The 22,787-nt window shown below is 37.3% G+C and overlaps 1 protein-coding gene and 1 pseudogene across 4 annotated transcripts in view; one reads left to right on the top strand and one right to left on the bottom strand.

Moving 5' to 3' along the window:
• Nucleotides 1-22,787, bottom strand: part of ADGRV1 (adhesion G protein-coupled receptor V1) — a 585,058-nt gene that overhangs the window by 129,022 nt on the left and 433,249 nt on the right. The window lies entirely within an intron of this gene.
• LOC110743496 lies at nt 16,232-16,729 on the top strand (annotated as a pseudogene).

Raw genomic sequence — 22,787 nt, 5'->3', positions numbered from 1 at the left:
GGACTTACTTTATGAATCTGGGTGCTCCTGCATTGGGTGCATATATATTTAGGATAGTTAGCTCTTCCTAATGAATTGATCCCTTTACCATTATGTAATGGCCTTCTTTGTCTCTTTTGATCTTTGATGGTTTAAAGTCTGTTTTATCAGAGACTAGGATTGCAATCCCTGCTTTTTTTTGTTTTCCATTTGCTTAGTAGATCTTCCTCCATCCCTTTATTTTGAGCCTATGTGTGTCTGCATGTGAGATGGGTCTCCTGAACACAGCAAACTGATGGGTCTTGACTCTTGATCCAATTTGCCAGTCTGTGTCTTTTAATTGGACCATTTAGTCCATTTACATTTAAGGTTAATATTGTTATGTGTGAACTTGATCCTGTCATTATGATATTAACTGGTTCTCTTGCTCGCTAGTTGATGCAGTTTCTTCCCAGCATTGATGCACTTTACATTTTGACACGTTTTTGCAATGGCTGGTACCTGTTCTTCCTTTCCATGTTTAATGCTTCCTTCAGGATCTCTTGTAGGGCAGGCCTAGTGGTGACAAAATCTCTAAGCCTTTGCTTATCTGTAAAGGATTTTATTTCTCCTTCACTTATGAAACTTAGTTTGGCTGGATATGAAATTCTGGGTTTAAAATTCTTTTCTTTAAGAATGTTGAATATTGGCCCTCACTCTCTTCTGGCTTGGAGAGTTTCTGCCAAGAGATCTAGTGTTAGTCTGATGGGTTTCCCTTTGTGTGCAACCCAACCTTTCTCTCTGGCTGCCCTTAACGTTTTTTCATTCATTTCAACTTTGGTGAATCTGACAATTATGTGTCTTGGAGTTGCTCTTCTCGAGGAGTATCTTTGTGGCATTCTCTGTATTTCCTGAATTTGAAAGTTGGCCTGCCTTACTAGGTTGGGGAAGTTCTCCTGGATGATATCCTGCAGAGTGTTTTCCAACTTGGTTCCATTTTCCCCGTCACTTTCAGGCACACCAATCAGACGTAGATTTGGTCTTTTCACATAATCCCATATTTCTTGGAGGCTTTGTTCATTTCTTTTTACTCTTTTTTCTCTACACTTGTCTTCTCACTTCATTTCATCATTTGACCTTCAATCGCTGATACTCTTTCTTCCAGTTGATCCAGTTGGTTACTGAAGCTTGTGCATTTGTCACGTAGTTCTCATGTTATGGTTTTCATCTCTATCAGTTCTTTTAAGGTCTTCTCTGCATTGATTATTCTAGTTAGCCATTCATCCATTCTTTTTCCAAGGCTTTCAGTTTCTTTGCGCTGGTTACGCAGTTCCTCCTTTAGCTCTGAGAAGTTTGATCGACTGAAGCCTTCTTCTCTCAACTCATCCAAGTCATTCTCCATCCAGCTTTGTTCCATTGCTGGCGATGAGCTGCATTCCTTTGGAGGGGGAGATGTGCTCTGATTTTTTGAATTTCCAGCTTTTCTGCCCTGCTTTTTTACCATCTTTGTGGTTTTATCTGCCTTTGGTCTTTGATGATGGTGATGTACTGATGGGGTTTTGGTGTGGGTGTCCTTTCTGTTTGTTAGTTTTCCTTCTAACAGTCAGGACCCTTAGCTGTAGGTCTGCTGGAGTTTGCTTGAGGTCCACTCCAGGCCCTGTTTGCCTGGGTATCAGCAGCGGATGCTGCAGAAGATAGAATATTGTGGAACAGTGAGTGTTGCTGTCTGATTCTTGCTCTGGAAGCTTTATCTCAGGGGTGTACCCTGCCATGTGAGGTGTTAGGTGTCGGTCTGCACCCAGTGGGGGATATCTCCCAGTTAGGCTACTCAGGGGTCAGGGACCCACTTGAGCAAGCAGTCTGTCCATTCTCAGATCTCAACCTCCGTGCTGGGAGATCCACTGCTCTCTTCAAAGCTGTCAGACAGGGGCATTTACCTCTGCCGAGGTTTCTGCTGCTTTTTGTTTAGCTATGCCCTGTCCCCAGAGGAGGAGTCTACAGAGGCAGGCTGGCCTCCTTGAGCTGTGGTGGGCTCCACTCAATTCGAGCTTCCTGGAGGCTTTGATTACCTACTTAAGTCTCAGCAATGGTGGGCGCCCCTCCCCGAGCCTCGCTGCCACCTTGCAGTTAGATCTCAGACTGCTGCGCTAGCAATGAGGGAGGCTCTGTTGGCATGGGACCCTCTGGGCCAGGTGTGGGATACAATCTCCTGGTGTGCCGTTTGCTAAGACCCTTGGTAAAGCACAGTATTAGGGTGGGAGTTACCTGATGTTCCAGGTATTGTGTGTCTCAATTTCCTTTGGCTAGGAAAAGGAATTCCCTTCTCCCTTGCACTTCCCAGATGAGGCGATGCCTCATCCTGCTTCAGCTCTCACTGGTTGGGCTGTACCCGTGGACTAGTGCCAACTGTCCAACACACCCCAGTGAGATGAACCCGGTACCTCAGTTGAAAATGCAGAAATCACCCATCTTCTGTGTTGCTCACACTGGGAGCTGGAGGCTGGAGCTGTTCCTATTAGGCCATCTTGGGCACGCCCCCTGCCTTGCATATGTTAAACCATCCCTGCATCCCTGGTATGAAACCCACTTGATCATGGTGGCTTATATTTTTGATATGTTGCTGGATTCGGTTAGCCAGTATTTTGTTAAGGATTTTTGCATGTATGTTCATCAGGGATATTTGTCTGTAATTTTTTTGGTTATGTCCTTTCCTGTTCTTGGTATCAGGGTGACACTGGCTTCATAGAATGATTTAGGGAGGATTCCCTCTTTCTCTGTCTTGTGGAATAGTGTCAACAGTAATGGTACCAATTCTTCTTTTTGAATGTCTGGCATAATTTGTCATTTTTATCTTTGCTCATGCTGTGTTTCATGCATGGAATGTTCTCTTCTCCTTCCAAATTACCTAATAAAATGCTTTTCATCCTTTAATGTTTGGCAAAGCATCATCTCTTCTTGTGTTCTCAACCACCCACCATAATCTTCCTACATCTGAATTTTTTTAGAAACGAATGATTTACTGATATGTACTGATTTCTTATGGTTTTTTTTGTCTTGTTGCTCTAAAGAGACTATAAACTTTTCAAGAACATAACTTTACGCATTTTTGTATCCCACTCAATGTTAAGCATATTGGTACACAGTAAGGGTTCAAGAAAGAAGAAACATTTATTCTTTTATCTTTAAGGTACTGACAGTGCGTAGCTAAATAAAATTTCAAAAGGCAAAGTCAATTCATTTTTGTTTGACATTATTGAGATAATAGTATCAAAGCAAGTGCAATTCTGGTGTGGGCTAGGAGGTCTTCCATTTTTCTGACATTTTCCATTTTTACTTAACCTGCTTAAACAGACTTTGGCTATTTTACCCGGTGGTATGTGGTAAAGCAAAGCAACAGCTCTAACAATGCATTGTTGAATGATTCAAAATTGAAAATGAGAAAGTTCTTCTAATAGCAATACTGAAAAAAATGCACACAAGTGATTACTACTTAAAATAGTGAGTTTTTCTTGACCAGCGATAGAAAGTATTATCATTTTTGTATGTAGAGAACTGTCTTAAATTTTTAAACTTGTACTATTTTTTTCTGTTTCAAGTGTATGTTTTACTTCATTTATATTGAAAATATAACTGACTTTGAGAAGTCAAACTAAAAGATCAGGCTTATGTTGTGAGTCCCTGTAGACACTCTTAAGTGTTTCATATGAGGCTAGTGTTCAATGCATTGCAAGCACAGCCTAAAACAAGATCTGATTTATCTTGTAGTAATTGTGATTATTTTGTGCTCTGGAGAGTTCTGATAGAGAGATTCATACATCTACAGAAATGCATTCTAATATAAATATCTTTCTATAATAATTTCTTCATTCATTCTCCAAATATTTGTTGAGCATCTACTATGTACATACCAGACACTGTTCTAGACTCCAGGCATACAGTCTTATAAAAAAGACCTCATTAAGATTACTTTCTTTTTGAAGAATCAGGGAGTTCAAAATATAAAATAAATATAAAATATAATATTGGATGGTGATCAAGGCTTTAAAAAAATAAAGCAGCAAATAGGAACAGTGAAAAAGATGACCAGGAAAGTCCTATTTGAGGAGTGACATCTGGAGAGGGCATACCATGTGAAGTTTGAAAGAATATTCTAGATAGAAGAAACAGCAAATGCAAAGCCTTGAGATAAGAGCAGCTATACAAATATCTAACCTTTAAGTACTGCCCACTAAGTGCTAAGCACTCTTCTCAGTAATACTTAGAATAACTTACTTAATCCTCACAATAATCCTAAGAGGTAATTACTAGAATTATCATCCCCATTTTATAAATGGAGGAACTGAGGCACAGAGAAGTTATTTAACTTCTCAAGGTTAAATTCTAGGAGGAGGCAGAACTAGAGTTTGAACCCAAGCAGTTGGTCTGGCTCCCGAGTCCCTGCTGTAACCACTGTGTACACGGTTTCTCTGAACAAAATGGCTGCTGGGGCAGAGAGCACTGAGCAATGTCTCCTTACAAAAGTGGTAGCAAGAACCTCTAGAGCCCCGAAGAGTATCAGCATCAAGATAAAAGAATACTAGTTTTTTTTAAGAAGTATGGCTTATCAGCTTGAACCTGACAAACCTTAAGCATTAACTATTGATAGAGTATTTAATAGAACTATATCTGGAAAAGAGATTCCTTTAGAAGAAGATGAACACAAATGGATTTGTATTCAGACAATGGACAACTCTACTGCATTACAGCCAAGAACACACTGTAGATTTACTCCTTTGATTATATCTGAAATAATGAAGTAGAGATGGAACGTTGGTGCCTCTTCTCATAAGAGTTACATCTGATTTTCCCAGATGGTGAACAGGAAATTGCAGATACACAGTGAATTGGGGATAAAGAAACCATACAAAGCTCAGACTGTTGCTGAGTAAACATTAATAAAAATGCTTGGGGTTAGTACTGCCTTGAACTATAGCTTGTTTGTTCTCTTGGGAAGGAAAAAAAAAACACCCAGAAATCAAGTTTTAAGGATCTCAATAAAGAGTTGAAGCCAAACAGTAAGCCCTTTCAGCACTCCGAATCACATGTGAAACTGTCATGGAGGCTGCTTTCTAGGGTGCCTTCCATTTATGGGTCTACAAGCACAAGTTTGTTAAAACCCTGACTTCCATAATTTTATAACTGCATAAAGGAAACAGGACAGAGATTGTTTGGTAATGTGGAGGGTATTATTTTTAAAAGGCTGCTCTATTTTCTAATACTGAAATTCAATTCAGATTAAATTATCCTGCTTTAATATTTAAAGATAGCTGTCTGCAATGTGATTGGCTAAAACCCTGAACATATCCCACTTAGGCAATATAACATTTGTTTGAACATCCTAGGTAGGCATGTTTCCTTAGGTCCAAGGAACAACTCTGGCCTAGCTGTGAATGATATAAAACAGTTTACTTGGTGGCTGTAAGAAAGCTGTTGTTTTTAATATATCAATTGCACTGTGATATTTATTATAATTCATTATCATTTCTGGTGACTCCCACCATTATGACTCCTTGGCTGTTTTTATTATCTAAGATAAAAATAATTTGCTGTAGCAAACCACAATCTTTTCATCATGCATTAACTACTCTACTGATTTCAGAGAAGTTCAGGCAGGGCTTGGGGAGATCTTTGAACTGAACGACTATGTCTTCCTTGGTCAGTGGTGAACGAATTAGAGTAATTAGATCACAGTAAATGAATAAAACTAAGAGCCTCAAGCTTAAAACATCTGTAAAGCAGTTAAATAACTTCCACATTTCTTCATCCTCAAAAATACTTCCTAGTGGAGGGCTAATTTTAGCCACATCCCCTAAGTTCTCCTCAAATATAATACTTTCCTTAAATATACATAAGGAAAAACAAACATAGTATGCATGTGTTTAATGTCTGTGTTGAGTTCATTCTTAGAGCATTATGAAAATGGTCAACCAATTGAGTCTCAAGATGATATGAAGGTAGAGATTATATTGACCAACTGAAATCAATATTGATGTTAAGATAGGCCTCTGAAAACTCTCCTCTAGCTTCAGGAAATTGAAATTCTTTCAAGTAGGTTTTAGTTCAGTTTCTGCCATAAAGAGGTTATTTCAAATTGCACAAGTCTCTCCCTCCTTTTTTTATTATTATATTTTAAGTTCCGGGATACATGGGCAGAACCTGCAGGTTTGTTACATAGGTATACACGTGCCATGGTGGTTTGCTGCACCCATCAACCTGTCATCCACATTAGGTATTTCTCCTAATGCTATCCCTTCCCTAAACCCCCACCTCTCAATGGGCCCCACTGTATGATGTTCCCCTCCCTGTGTCCACGTGTTCTCATTATTCAACTCCCACTTATGAGTGAGAACATGTGGTGTTTGGTTTTCTGTTCCTGTGTTAGTTTGCTGAGAATGATGGTTTCCAGCTTCATCCACGTCCCTACAAAGGACATGAACTCATCCTTTCTTATGGCTGCATAGTATTCCATGGTGTATATGTGCCACATTTTCTTTATCCAGTCTATCATTGATGGACATTTAGGTTGGTTCCAAGTCTTTGCTACTGTGAATAGTGCTGCAATAAATATACGCGTGCATGTGTCTTTCTAGTAGAATAATTTATAATCCTTTCGGTATATACCCAGGAATGGGATTGCTGGGTCAAATGGTATTTCTGGTTCTAGATCCTTGAGGAATCACTACACTGTATTCCACAATGGTTGAACTAATTTACACTCCCACCAACAGTGTAAATGGGCAAGTCTCTTAACATAATTAGGTCTCCAACACATCATCACTTAAATAATGAGATAACTAGAGAAGAAGATAAGATTGGGTAGAAAATGGTCCTTAAGTATTTTTTCTGAACCTAAATTCTGTTGCTTAATTCCCTAAAGACCTGGATGCAATATTGAGTCTATTCATAAAGGTGTTATGACTGTGTCCTTCATATTCATTATAACTTGTAATATTAACAAACCTCATCTTCCATAATTACTCCTGAAATGAATACTTAGTTGACAATAGATGGAGACAATGGATCAGATGATCCAAAATTGCAGATAACTGGAAACTATATCAGTCTCTTCTTGTCATCATCTTTTACTGAGCACATCTAGCTTCTACTCACTGAAAACACAGCAGCTAGAAAGTTGGCAGTCTACGTATGATGCCATGTATGTATGACGACAACACCAATATAAATGTAATATTTGTTAAACAGATCCATAAAACAGATTCCAAACATATAATTAACAACTAAGTGAAATACAAATTAACATCAACACATACTTAGCAAATATTTTAGAGACCGTTATGCTCCAGCCCATCAGATGTGAATTTGCCCAACAGAGGATTCCCGTCCTCATGAAGCATACAGTCATCTAACTGGTCACTCTACCCTTGAGCAGTACAGTGCCCCACGGTCCAAACATATGAGAAGGAACTCTACTTTAAAAGATCCCAGAGAAGGCTTGAAATTCATTCTAACAGTTATTAACTCCAAGTTAAAAATATTTATCTCTCATACAAATATTTCGTGCACCTGCTTGAACTTCTTTTATTCTGTTTTATTTTGAGTATGGATGCAAAGAGAAAAATAGCTGCATTTTTTTCTGAATTGAAACCATATATGTAAAAGCATTATATTTCTCTTTTGCTATTGCAATAATTGTATATATTTTATCCTCCTCAAAGAGCTTTATTTTGCATGGACAAAACACTACATACAAATTTATTGATTTTTAAATTTTACTTTCTACCCATTACTCATCTTCATAGAGCTCTTCCGGATCTTTCTAATTGTTTTCAGTTTTCTTTAGCTGAGGAGTTCCACCTCAGATACAAGGATCTAATTTAAGAGTAGTAAAATACCAAAATTAAACCATCATTCCCACATTCTAGACATAGTTTTTATTCATCCTTGTACATCTTTGTTTTTAAAACTTTGACACCTATGGATTCACAAGCAACATACTACAGTCTTTCTATCTTTTCATGTGTATTACTGCATAAATATCTTTTCTTCATCTCATATCAATGTACCTTGTTTTAACCTTCCACATCTGCAATTCTACACTAGCCTGTACTGAAGTCATTCTGTGATGTTTCAGCTCTTCCCCAATTTACTTATCTGAAGTGGGCATTTATTATTTGTTTGTTTGCATGCCCATCCATCTTTATTTCCCCATGTTCTGGGATAAAATCTCCTCTTCTTGTGGAGAACAGATTAGAACCAGAACCAAATATGATTCCAATTAGACTGGCCAAGGCAAGCAGGTGACCCAACTTGGACAATCAGAGCTTTAGCTCAGAGGTGAATACATGACTCAGTCTTCCCTGTTTTCATGGTCAGGAAGCGAGACACTTTTCCACGGGGAAATCAGATGGACTGTGTAGGCCTAGAGCTGCCAGTGACTTCCTTTTGTACTTCATGAAGAAAGCCTGCCCAATAACGAGGGTAACAAAGGACTCCAGAAGGGAGTCATGGAGCAAGACAGCAGCGTGATGACATCTTGGGTATCTATGACTGCCTGAGTCCTACCCTGCTCTGAAAGTTTTTACTTATATGAGCTACACATTTTCTTATGTTAGCTTGAGTTGGATTTTTGTCAATTGTATTTTAAATACTCCAAGAAAATGCTTTTAGTAGTTTCTTAATCCTAAGGAATAACTTACATATTGGAAGCACCAGGTTCAATATTTGATATGGTTGAATATCAACTACATATTCAGAATATCTGTGGGTAGTAAGAGCATTCTTTTCTCCGCATGAGAAAAGGACATATGCCTCATTAGAATCAACATGGGGAGCATTAATGATGGCATCATACCCCAGTGTAAATTATACAGCTTAAAAGGGATCATACTGGTAGGAAAATGTGAGGTGCAATTTGTAACCAACTGAGAGCACAAAGGTATTCTTTCTTCTATGAATTCAAGTAAAAACTACCTGTATATTGAGGTGAGTGTGACATCTCAATTCCCTACAGCTCATCTTTTATCTGTACCAAAGTTAGTTCTTAGGGCTCTGGAGAGAATCAGGTTCCCTGTGTGTATATATCTAGCATGCTTGCTGTCACTGAAATAGAAGTGAATTTATGAGATGAATCCCCAAGAGGCTAGTTAATTCTAGGCACTCTGCCTGCACAGTTGCCCATGCCAGAAATCTGAGAATCATCCACGACTTTCTTTTACTCCCTCTAGATGAAATCAATCATGCAGGTCTGACAACTACACTTTATAAACATATTTTTTGAATCCATTCATTTCTCTTCATCCACACTGTCACTGTCTGTAGCCAGAGCACTATCACCTCTTGCTGGGCTTGTAGCAATAAGCTCTTAACTCTAATGTCTGCATTCATCCTTTTCCCTACAACCAATCCCACGTACAACAATGAAGGGGCATTTTAAAATGCTAATATAATGAGGTAATTCTCTTTCTTAACCCTTCACTGCCTTTGCATTGCCATCAAAATCAAGTCCAAAATCCAATCTGGCTCCTGCTTGTCTTACAATGCTCTAGTAATCCTGACTTTCTTGTAGTTTCTCTAATAATACAGGGTTCCTTCATTCAATAGGGTCTTCCTTCTACCCAGAATATTGTATTCCCTACTCTTTACCTGACAATTCCTACCACAAGTGAAGTATCTGAAATGCTTGGGACCCAAAATGTTTTAGATTTTGAATTTTTTTCGGATTTAGGGATATCTGCTTATATAATATCTTAGGGATGGAACCTAAGTCTAAACAAAATTCATTTATGTTTCATGTATACCTTATGCACATACCCTAAAGGTAACTTGTACAATAATTTTAATAATTTTGTGCATGAAACAAAGTTTGACTGCATTTTGACTGTGGCCTATCACATGAGGTCAGGTGTGGAATTTTCCACTTGTGATGTCATGTTGGCGGTCAAAAAGTTTTGGATTTTGTAGTGTTTAGGTTTTAGGATAAGAGATGCTCAACTTTATTCTGTCTGTTAGGCCTTGTTTTCAAATGTTACCTCCTCAGGGACACTTTCTTTGATATCATAAACTAGATCAAGTCCCTCAATATATAGTTTCATAAATCTTCATTTCTTCTGGTGAAACTTATCTAAATTGCAATTAATCATTTTATGGCTTATCTGTTTAAAACCTGTCACTATCACCAGACTGTTAGCTCCCTGAAGGCAAACATCACATACGTCATGTTCTTTTCTTATTTCTGATTACAGCGAAGAGCTTATTAGTTATCTATCCATCCACATAACTAACTTTATCCACCCTCTCCCAACTAATATATGACAAAATTTTCCCTTCCTGACTTGATGGGACAAACATTGGGAGACAATTCTTTTTCTTTGTTTCTGCATGGCTTGCAAGCAGAGGCACTGACAGCTTTCACTCTGGACTTTTTTTTTTTTTAAGAATATATGATCCACTTTGGAGGATAGACACAGTTGCTTTCCTCTAAAGCAGACAGCAGATTTGCTTACTGTCTAGTATAAAAAAGACATGTCCTTCTACTGCAAAGATAAGGCATGTTTGCTTGTACTTGTTATAAAAGATTGGGCTTTCCTAAACTTGGATATCCTCAGCTGTGATGCAAATCCACTGCATGCACAGCATCCTCCTGGGCTGCTTTGTGTTGCCTGCCTGGGTCTTTGGGGCAAGGAGAACTGATGCGAACATGGAGCAGTGCTGTGTGCTGTGCCATGAATGATAAAATTGCATTGTCTCTGACCTAGAATGTTCGTATCTGTCAGTATCCATGAAACTATGGCAGGCTAACTTACTAGCTAGCAAGTAGGGTAGCATTTTAGATCCATCAGAGTCCCTGGCAACAAAAAGGTCATCTAAGTTGTATAATCTTTAACATTTAAAAATATTTTATTTTTATTTTCTTGCATTTAATTTCCTGCCAGAAACTCTTAAGCCAGGGATTCTTAATCTGAGGTATAAGAATGGGCTTCATGGGCATTGTGAATCCCCTGGGTAACCAATATTTTAACATAGTTCCTTTTAAAAACAATCATATATATATACACACACACACAAATATATATATATGGACAACAGAGCAAGACCCTATCTCAAAATATATATATGTATAAATGTGTATATATGTATAAATATATACATGTATAAATATATATACACATATATACACACACATGTTGAGACAGGGTCTTGCTCTGTTTCTCATGTTTGAGCACAGTTGAACAATCATAGGTCACTTCAGACTCCAACTCCTGGGCTCAAGTGATCCTGCCTCAGCCTCTCTAGCAACTAGGACTACAGGTGCTCACCCGCATGCCTGGTCAAGTTTTTTTATTTGTTGTAGAGACAGGCTCTTGCTTTGTTGCCCAGGTTGGTCTAGAATTTTTGGCTTCAAGCAATCCTCCTGCCTCAACCTTCCAAAGTGTTGGGATTACAGGTGTGAGCCACTGTACCCAGCATTAGCAGAGCTCTTGAAAGGAGTAAGTTACTTTTATCAGATTTCCTAAGGAGCCAGAAAAAAATACTAAGAGCTATTTAAGGATATATGCCTTACCTCCTTATGTGAAGAACATTGTGAATTCATTTAGAGTATATTAGAATATATAATGAAACATAATGATTTCTTCATTAAGTATATTTTTTAACATCAGATATCTATAACACTTAATCTGAAACCCTCATCTGTCAGCTTCCTTTATCTCATATTTTTGTTCTTGAGATTCTGTGTGTAAGTAAGTAAATCTTAGCTGACACATGTATATAGTGCCTACTAGGTGCTAGGCATTGTTGTAAGATATGTGTGTGTATATATATATATATATATATATAGAGAGAGAGAGAGAGAGAGAGATGATTATTATTATTATTATTATTAGATATTATAGATTAGGAAACCAAAGAACAGAGAGGTTAAATAACTTGTCTAAGGTCACCCCAGCTAGTAAGTGATGGAGGAAGATTTGAAACTAGGCAGGCAGATACATGATTTCATCTATACTATTCATACCCAAGCTATATTGGCTTCTCAATTCAAGATATTTTTAGATTCCTTTTGCTCTAACTAAATTAGCCTAGTAAATAATATAAATATAAATGAATAGTTTACCATTCACAAGAACTACATTCTTGAAATTTTCATTATCTAACAAAACCTGAGTTAGTAATATTTCAGAAAATTGGAGTTAAGCAAAAAGTTGTAAAATCATTCTAAAACATATATTGGGGAAGAGAAAAATATTATTTTAAAATCTTATAAACAGAATTATTCTTGGGGAAATAATTTGTTCAGCAAAACTCTTTAATAGTCCATTGGGAAGTAAGTGCATGGACCTCAAGACAAAGACAAGGTGACACCAAGAGAAGATGGATTTGCTTTTCAACAGAAAGTGAGGAAAATTTGGTTTCTTTCCAGAGACAGCTCAAGAGGGAGGCAGTGAGAATTAAGGACATCAAAAAGGGTGGATGGCATACAACATATGGTGGCAGGCTGGATGGTGGAAGAACGATAGGGCTAGAAGGAGAAACAGAGCCATTGCAAAAGTTCCTGTGTTACAGACGGCAGAGGAAGCTTTAAAAATAAGGATGTCAGTCTGGATGCAGTGGTTCACATCTGAAATCCCAGTGCTTTGGAAGGCTAAGGTGGGAGGATTGCTTGAGGCCAGGAGTTGGAGAATAGCCTGGTCAAAATAGTGAGACCTTGTCTCTACAAAAAAAATAACAAAATTAGCATGCCTGCAGTCCTATCTACTGGGAAAGTCAAGGTGGGAGGACCGCTTGCACCTAGGAGTTTGAGGCTGTAGTGTGCTATGATCATGCCACTGCACTCCAGCCTTGGCAGCATAACAGGGGGATAAAAAGAATGTTCACCAAAACACCCATTATGCTGTTTTGTCTGCTTGTCACTCTGATTTGTACTTTTAGAATTTGGCAGAATGCAAAAAAAAAAAAAAAAAAAAAAGAAGAAAAGAAAAGAAAAAAAACAAAAACAAAAGAAGACTGCTTCATGGCTCTGTGGATAAGAGACAGAGAAGAAAACACCTGAAAGAAGCTAGAATCAAGAGTGGAGAGAGAGAATACAGGCAAAGCAGAAATTCAAAGCAAAAGTTTCCATGGAGATACCGGTGAGGACACTGTACGCCCTGCCTTTCTTGTGATAAGGAATTAGGCCAAGCTCTCAAAACGTTTAAATGGAAGGAAGACTTTAGGAAGATGTAGTACTTAATAACAAAACTTCTAAAAACACATCCTTTTCTAAAATAAAATGGAATTATTAATGTTAATAATCTACCATGACATATTACCCTTCTTGAATCTCTCTTCAAATTTTAAGGAAACTTTGCTCAGTCTAACCAGTGAGGCAGATTTCTCCATGAGTTTTGTGTTATGTAGACTTTAACCTGCTTGAAGTTTGTAAACCAAACCTTGTTAGAATGGAGTGGAATGTGTTTGTGCTTAGACTGACCATAGCTGGTTTTCACAAGCCTCAGCAAAATGCTTAGGTAACCTCCCGGCCTACACTAGATTTGGTCTTCCAGCTATATTTTGGAAGATTTGAAGGACAGAAAGCAATCACATTAAATACAAACTTTAAATTTTTTAAAATTTAGTATCTGTAGAAAAAATCAGGTTATCACAAAACTGTAGTTGATTAGGAATTTCTGCATGCTTCATTTCTCTTACATAAAGAAATCAAGATATTTGGTGACTTTAAGAGAAAAAGAAATGTTAAATGAAAAATGTCTCTGTATAATGAAGTACTCAGAATATAAAAACAATCACTAAGATTTGAATATCTGTTAAATGTAAAAATGTGAAAGATGAACTTCAAGTCAATATGGCAGACAGTACTGATATATAAGAATCCCCCACCCTTGCTCCAAACAAATAAATTGCTTAAAATGTAAATAAGAATAGTACAATTTGGAATTTATAGTGTAACTCAAAATTTGGAATCATAAATCCTCATGTGCCAAAAATAAAGCCACAACAAAATGTCACACTGGGTAACAGGACTGAAGTCCTGTGGCTCACAGAGCAATCAGAACTGGGAAGGGCAGGGTTTAATGCCTGTGTGGAGATGTCAGGGCCCTGTTTGCACATTGCCAGGACTAAATTACATGCAGAGACCTAGGAGCCATGAACGGCTGCCAAAATCATAAATAGGGAATCAGAAAAATCTTTGCGCACTGCTCTGGGAGAGTGGCAAATAGTTACCAGTCAGAAACTTGAACTCCAAACCTTGCCCCATGTAGATGTGACATCCAAATTCACACTATTCACACAGACCAGGAACATGAAGCCGAGAATGTAAGATAAAACTGGTCTGGAATCTTTAAATCATGTAGGACCCTGTCAAAGGGCACAAGGAATTCCTACAGAGAATTCTAGCCATGCTTATAATAAAAAAATTATAAACCACACAAGGAAATAAAAGTTCTTGTATCATTCAAGAACAAGTTAAATACATTATTAACTTAAAATATTTTTAAGTATATGTATTTTAAAAACCATACACATTAGTAACCAAAAAAGTGGACTGTTTAATCACATCAATGGAAGAAAAGTAAAAACAGAAGCTAACAAAAGGCTCAGTTCATAGAAAACACAAAGTAAGTTAGTAGAAATAACTCAAAGTTTATTAGCAATCAAAATAACTGTAAATGTATAAAACCCACTAATTAACAGGGCTCTAGATTGGATATAAACAGTTCCAGATCTGTGCTATATAAGATTTACCTAAAGTAATGAATGACCCTTAAAGTCTAAAGTAAATGGCCAGGAAATGCCACAGCAGAACAGAAAGTTGGAGTAGTAATACTAATAGGAAATCGTATACAAAGTAAGGCTTTAAAACATTCATAGAGATTTAAAAAGGTTCAAAAAATGATTTCCCCTGGAAGATATAACAGTGTGGATCTATATGCATCTAATAGAAAATGGCCTCAAAATATATAATTCAAACACTAATATAAAGTAACATTTACAAATCCAAAACCATAATGGAAGACTTTCTTTCAGAAACTGACAGATAAAAGTTGAGAAAAACAAAACTTAGTAAGGCAAAGAAAGAATAAATTATAAAATTAGGAGACTAATAAAATATATATAATTATAATTAGCAGAACAAAACAGATAAGACAAGGTGGTTAATGACTCAACTATAGAAAGCAGGAAGACAATACTAATGATATAAGCCAACACTGGTGAAATAAAGACAAATGAAGGCAACAGAGATAGGTGACTCTAAATAAACCACTACATGTCAGTTGTTGCCACCTTAATCCAAGTGACTATCATTTTTTGCCTTTACATTGCAATAGCATCATAACTTTTCTACTCTGCTTCTGTTTATATTTAAAACTATAAATCAGATTATGTCATTCCTCCCACAGCCTTCTTAAACTCAGAGTCATTACCCTTACCTATTCTGACTTCTCTCTTCTCCCTCTCATTCACTCTATTGGAGCCACACTGGCCTCTTCGCAATCCCCAGACATGCCCAGCATGCTCCTGCCTTAGGGCCTTTGCACTGGCTGTTCCCTCCACCAGGAATATTACTTCTGGGATGCTCACATGACTAACTTCCCTGCCTCCTTTAAATCTTTGCTCAAATCTCATCTTCTCAATAATATTTCTGCCCACCTTCTTTAAAATTGCAGCCTGCATGCTGCTCCCAACATGTGGCACTTCTGATTCTCCTCACTTTGCTTTATTTTCCCATAGCATTTATTATCTTCTTAATATATCAGATAATTAATTATTTTTTCTTTTTTGAACAACCTGTTTCTGCCTCATAAAATCCACAATGCTGGGATCTAGGATTTGTTTAATCTTTACTTTTTAAAAAGAAACCCAGTTAGTTAGAACAGTCTGGCATATAGCAGTTAATAAAATTTATTGATCACATAAATGAAATATAATTGTTTAAAGAGTTAATTCTTTGACAAGATACTAACATTCTTTGGCATTACTGATCATGAGAAGAAGGAAGGCACAAGAACAATGAGATACAACTTTAGATATCAGAAAATAATATGACTCATCTAATGCTAACATATTTGAATACTTGGATTATAAACTATTTTCTAAAAAGAACTCTCAGAAGCGGGGCCGCCCGGTGGTGGGGGTGCCAGAGCGGCCACAGGGACCAGGGCCGCGCATGACCTGCCACAGTCACAAGGTTCTTAATCACTAGTAGCTGGTGCTCCAGACTGGTGGCACTCACCTTTCTCTGAGCCTAGTGACCCAGGGGATTTACTTTCTGGTGGCTTTCTCTGAAATGCCAAAGCCACCAGATTATTCAGAGTTGAGTGACTCTTTAACGCTGGCCATGGTAACAGGAAGGTTTTCGGGACCATTGCATAGAGCATGGAGAATGATGAACTTCCATCAGCGGATGAGATAGATTGGAGTGGGATTGTATCTGTCAGTAAGTGCAGCAGCATTTTACTATGTTTGAAATCAGTGAGACTTACAACAGGCTGGCCTTGGAACACATTCAACAGCACCCTGAGGAGCCCCTTGAAGGAACCACATGGACACATTCCTGGAAACCTCGATTACTTTTCTTGTCTTTTTGGTTGTGGACAATTATTTTTCTGATACCTTACTTACAGATGTTTTTGTTCCTTTACTCTTGTACAAGAGCTGATCCCAAAACAGCTACTGTATCATCCCTATATGATTGGCAGTTATTTGCAATCGCCATGAGGCATTTGTCAAGGTTTCTAATCAGATCAACTGACTACAACTGATTGACATATAAAATCAGTCGACATTTTTTCCTTTGATTACAAAACTGCCAGTACTATATGACTCTGATCACAAGACTGCAGTTTCTTCACAGATCTCAGGAAATTGTGGTGGGGCAGAGGCTTTTCAAAAACATATGAGTAGGGGCTTTCTTTATCTGAATAATAATGAATTTTTAGGTAAAGCCTGAGATAGAGTACTACATAATCATGTTGATGACTTCAGACTTTGGAAGTTAATCTTGTCTGTTATTTGCATTCTTAACTTGACTAAGTACCTGAATTCCTATTCTACTGTGCAACATAGTGATGATTCAGAAATTTTTCCTTTGGGGAAAGAATAAATATGAACATTTCCACTGTGTTAAGTGTAAAAAGGTCCACACATGATCATAAAATTTAAATTTTATACAAAAACAAAAAATAAAAAGAACTCTCAAAAGTGACTCAATAAAAACAGAAAACATGGCTAGACCAAAAATTACTGAAGAAATTAGAGTCAAAATTCACCCTACACCTCTAAAATCAATAGTTTTACGAGCAAAAGTTAAACAAATCTTTATGCACAAAGAATCCCATCTTAAAAAAATGGTACCATTTCTTACCACTTCATTTTTTATGTTATCATAATTTAGATACCAAAATACCAAAAACATATGAGAAAGAATCATCATAAACCGGCCTTGCTTAGAATATACATGCAAAAACCTGAATTAAGTATTAATAATTTGAATCCAACAGTGGACTAAAAAAAAGGGTTTATCTAAGCATTTCAAAGACTTTAATATTTGAATATCTATCAATATAATCTCATCATTAGCAGATTAAAGGAGAAATATCATACAACAATTAAAAGAGTATGGTGTTGATGCAGGGATAAGCAAATGGAACAGAAGAGAGAGTTTACCCACACTTGAATAGTAACTTTAGTATATGACAAGTAAATGGGGAAAGATATTACTAATAAATGCTCTTGAAACAATTGGTTATTATTTTTAAAAAGTAGATCCCTCCTTGACACCATTCACAAAATACATTCCAGATGAATAAAATATCTAAGTGTAAAAAATAAAACTTTAAATATTTTACAAAACACTGTAAGAGAGTATGATATTGAAATACTGTGGGGGATTTTTTTCTAAATCAAAAGTTGAGGAAAATATTGGTTAATACGACTGTATCAAACCTGAATACTTCATTTGATATACAGAATTTAAAAAACAAGGAAAACTAGAAGCAGATATTTGCAACATATTTAATTGACAAATGATTATATTCATGAAATAAATAAAATTTCTACAAATCAATAAGAAAAAAATAAACAACCTATTAGAAAAAATTGTTGGACAACTATTTGAAAGAGCAAGACACCATGTGTTGGTGAAGCTGTGGGGATATGCTTCAAAATAGCTGGTTAGGTTTAAATTGTTGCAACCATTTTTTAGAGTAATTTGTCAATATTTACTAATATTTAAGATACATCTACATGAAGCCAAGCAATTTCATTTCCAGTTACATGTTCCAGAGAAACTTTGTACATATGTCTATGGAAGTGTGTTCATTGAACTACTGTTTATAATAATGAAAAATTCAGGAAAATCTACGTTTCTATCTATTAATAACTAATAAATTAGAGAAATAAATTGTACCATATTCATACCTTGGCATAAAAAGTAATAGATTAAGTGAGTCAACTAAAGGTATGCATATCATTTGGAATCACATCTAAGACATTATGTTGATTAAACAGGCAAATTGCTGAAGCATAAGTACATTTGCATACATTAATTTTCTTTGTAGTTCATGAAGAATATAAAAAGACGGAAAAAATATACACCAACTTTCATAATATGAAGGAGTAGAATGTGGAGTGGAATTGTACATATGATAAATTTCTTTGTAAAAACCCTAAAGAAAAAAGTTCTAATGCTTTGGCCAGGTGTCGTGGCTCATGCCTGTAATTCTACCACATTGGGAAGCCCAGGTGGAAGGATCACTTAACTTAGGAGTTCAAGCCTAGCCTGGTCAACATAGCAAAATCCGTCTCCACATAAAATAAAAAAAACTTAGCCAAATGGTGATGTGCACCTGTAGTCCTAGCTACGCAAGAGGTTGAGGCAAGAGGACTCCCTGACTTCAGGAGTTCAAGGCTGCAGTGAGATATGATTGCACTACTGCACTTCAGCCTTGGCGACAGAACAAAGCAAGACTCTATTAAAAAAAAAAAAAAGAAAAGTCTAGTGTTTTCACTTGGACTTGGGCTCAGACATGTTGGGTGTCATGGTACATCTGCCTGGCACAGGTTGTGTTTAAAGAGGCTGGTCCTTGATGGTAGAGATGTCTTAAACTGGAGGAGGGCAAGACATTGCAGCATGACTAAGATAGATCTAGTATGTTACATAAGTCTGGTCATGTGTAAATGGGCGTTATTATTGAGAAAATGTGCTTAGGGCAGGGTGTGCATTGGGCCAGACAAAAAAAAAGCAAAATGAAAAGATAACAAGACCAACTTTAAGGATATCAAAGTCAGTCTGAAGTCTTTTGTAAATATAGCCAGGAGTAAATAAGCAATCAGTCAAGAAAGAACTGTGAGGCAGATCTTGGTAAATGCAATTTTGTTTCACAAACTAGGAATATATTCCAGGGCACCTTTGCTTCCATGGGGTCAGGTCCTCTCTCTGGGTTTATGGGGATAGCTGGATATGAGGGAGAAGAGGGAATAGTGGAATTGGTCCATTGTTTCAGGGATTTTTGTAGGAATTATTTCCTAAACCATGACTCAGATGACCCCAAAGAAGGATTCAGAAGCAGAAGCTCTATTCTTTTACTCATAAATCTATCTCATCTACTTCTTTTATACGAAACAACAGCACAGAAAAGTTGAAGTTCAGCCATTCATTGATTTAAAGAATTAAAAAAAAAAAAAAAAAAAAAAAAAAAGCTGGACCTGAGTAGCGAGTGAGTCACTTGTGTCTTCCAGTATACAAAGCCTGCTATTTAAGAAATCCTGATTTGGAAAAAAAAAAAAAAAAATCCCTTAGCAACAAAAGAAAGTCTGCTGGCTTGGTAAAGCTTAGAAACCAGCAGGCTCTTTGCAAAGTTCGTCTCAGATTCAGTATTTATACTACCAACAATAATTGTCAATAAATTAGACTTACTATTGTACAACACAGGAAAAAGCAATGCTCCTTGTTTATCTTTGGCCGCTGTTTACTTTTAGCTCTGCTGTGGGAAAGAGAACTCAAACAATGCTAAGCTTTCCCTTAATGAGATCCTGATTAGATAGTCTGGACCAATGTATAAAGCACAGTATACTAAAGCAGGAGAGCAAAACTGAACTCTTCATCACCCCCTCCCCTGAAAGCAAAATTGTCAGTTCATTCCAGTTTGCCTTCAGCACAGAGCAGAGGCATCTCCTCAGTGACTGCCCTCCTTCCAGAGTGCCTGTGCTAACTAGCCCAGTAGCCTTTTTGACTTTCCTTCTTATGCTGTTTCGGTATCTTTCAATGTTCTGGGCTGGCCTTGCCATCTTGCCAAACAAGGAAATACACTCACTGTATCTCACCTTCTCAATACTGCAAATTAACAGAAATCACCACTGTAGGCATTACAAAGAGTTTGAGGGATTTAAACTACAAGTTTTTAACCTGTAGGATGAGGAGTCCAGGGACTCCATCTGTTAGATTATCAAAGAGGTTAGCAACTATTGTTTAGTCCATTATTTGTTTTATAGATTAGAAGATGAAGAACGGAGAGATTGCTCCTTTCCTCTAGTTAGTTTTTCTTTCTTTCTTTTTTTTTCGAGACTGTGTTTTGCTCTGTTGCCCAGGCTAGAGTGCAGTGGCACAATCTTGGTTCACTGCAACCTCTGCCTCCTGGGTTCAAGCGATTCTCCTGTCTCAGCCTCCCGAGTAGCTGGGACTACAGGCGTGCACCACCACACTTGGCTAATTTTTGTATTTTTGGTAGAGATGGAGTTTTTCCATGTTAGGCAGGCTGGTCTCGAACGCCTGTCCTCAAGTGATCCACCTGCCTCGGCTTCCCAAAGTGCTGGGATTACAGGTGTGAGCCACTGCACCCGACCTAGTTAGACAGCAAGGACTAGTTTCTGGTTCTGTGGGTCTCTGATCCTATTCTCATTGCAGTATAAAAGCTGAGGTTAGCTTATCTTTATGAAGACATTAAATTCTTACTTATTTCTTACACATTTTAACTGAGGCCTTCGGTGTCACCAACTTTTGTTACCTGCCAAGTCTTTTTGGCACTCCTCCAAAATCCACTCACAACTCAAATGGCTCTGTCACCTATGATTCAGGAATGCTCATGTTTAAAGTGTCATGAAGCCTCCCCAAGAGATTCCACTTTCTCTCCATAACTGAAATCCAAGGAGGTACCAATCCAAAGTCATGTCTACTTAATAGTGTGTACTTATTTCCTGCTGTTCCTCAATATCAAGACTAGAGGTCTAATCTTGAAATTGTTCACTTTTCAGGATTGTGTTGGAATGTAGGGAAAGGGAATTGTACTGAGATAGAAGAAAAATATTATTTCATAATTAAATGGCAGGATTTTAGAATGGAGGCTTAATTAACATTTACAAAGCAACAAAGCAGTGAAATGATCTTTGACTGGCTTATTTTTTTGAAAGGCATTGTTTTACGCCTTGCTCAAATGAAATATTTCATATTTCCTTTCTTGGCATCAGGCTATTCAGGTTTAAAGCATTTGCAAATATTTAATCTTGTTTGTAAGGCACAGAAGTTTCATAAAGCTTAACAGAACCATGGCCTAACGGTTCAAAGCGCTGACCTTGGAGCAGGTTCAATACCAACTAAGCTGTGTATTGCTAGCTGTGGGACTTTGTATTAATTTTATGTAAATTTTGTACCTCAGTTTTCTCATTTTTAAAATGAGGATGGTGATGATAACAGTACTATCAATTTCACTGTAGCACTGAGTAGTAAGCACTTAAGTATTACTGTCATTATTATTAGATGGCATTTTCTTGGTTATTATCTCAGCAATAAACTGTGCCTGACTCTTCAAGTCTGTCACTCTTGCCTTGTTGAGAACTGAGATGCTTTCACGTGTTGAAGTTCACCTGCCAAGCTTATTCTTAACAGCATATTCATGGTTTTTGGATTGATCACAGTGAAACAACCGTAAAACAGCTTTGTTTCACCTCTCTGTTTTGGTTATCAGTGAAGGTAACTAGAATAAATACAATGGAAATGAAAATGTGTGGGTTTTGCAGCCCTTTTCACTGTTGCTTATTGGTGATGCCCCTGGTTCCCAGGCTGCAACTCTGAATGTGCAACAGAAGGGTGGGGAGATGGGTACTGTACCGGCTATGTCTTTTGCCTGTGGCAGTCTCCTGAGAGATCAGCTGAAACAAACTGTTTCTCTGACGCATGCCCTTCCTTTATGTCTCACAAACAGAAAAAATGATCTTTTGTATTAAAAAGTAATTATATCTGTTATTTCACCTCTATGCCCACAAAGGTCATTGATTTTTATACTAAATCCCATATTCTTTTTGGATGGTAGTTATGCATCTATTTTGATAATTTGTATTAAAATGCTCAACTATTTGGCTTAGATAAGACGTGACCTAAAAAAAAAAAATCTTCCTTTTGCCCTTAGGCAATATTATTGCTTCTCTAATATGCTAGCTCCCGACTTTGCCCCTTGACTACTTATGTGATTTTTATGCAATTCTGCATGAGGGAGGAGGTGGGAAACTGTGAATAAGAGAAGGCGTAAGTGGAAAACAGAACAGAAAAGGAGGGAAATGTTAGAGAGAAGGAGAATTATGCAGAAGAGGAGTTATACTGTAATTAATGTGTGGCAGGTCTTTTGTGAAGATGGATTGGGAGTGGTCTCAAGGTTGCCAGTGTTGGCCAGAGAACCTTGCTATAGGTAATCAACTTTCCTAGTCTAAAGAGAGCTCAAAAAGCTGCAGTTTATAACCAATGGAAACTCTAAAGCCTTTTACTTTGGCACAATTCCCAGGGAAGTGGATGAGGAGCCCACTGGCTATGAACACCATTCTGCGCAATTTGACACTTTTCA

Source organism: Papio anubis, chromosome 5 (assembly GCF_008728515.1).
Source record: "Papio anubis isolate 15944 chromosome 5, Panubis1.0, whole genome shotgun sequence".
In the NCBI taxonomy this organism is placed as follows: domain Eukaryota; kingdom Metazoa; phylum Chordata; class Mammalia; order Primates; family Cercopithecidae; genus Papio; species Papio anubis.
Note: the sequence above shows the minus strand (reverse complement) of the source record. Positions and strands in the feature narration are given on the sequence as shown.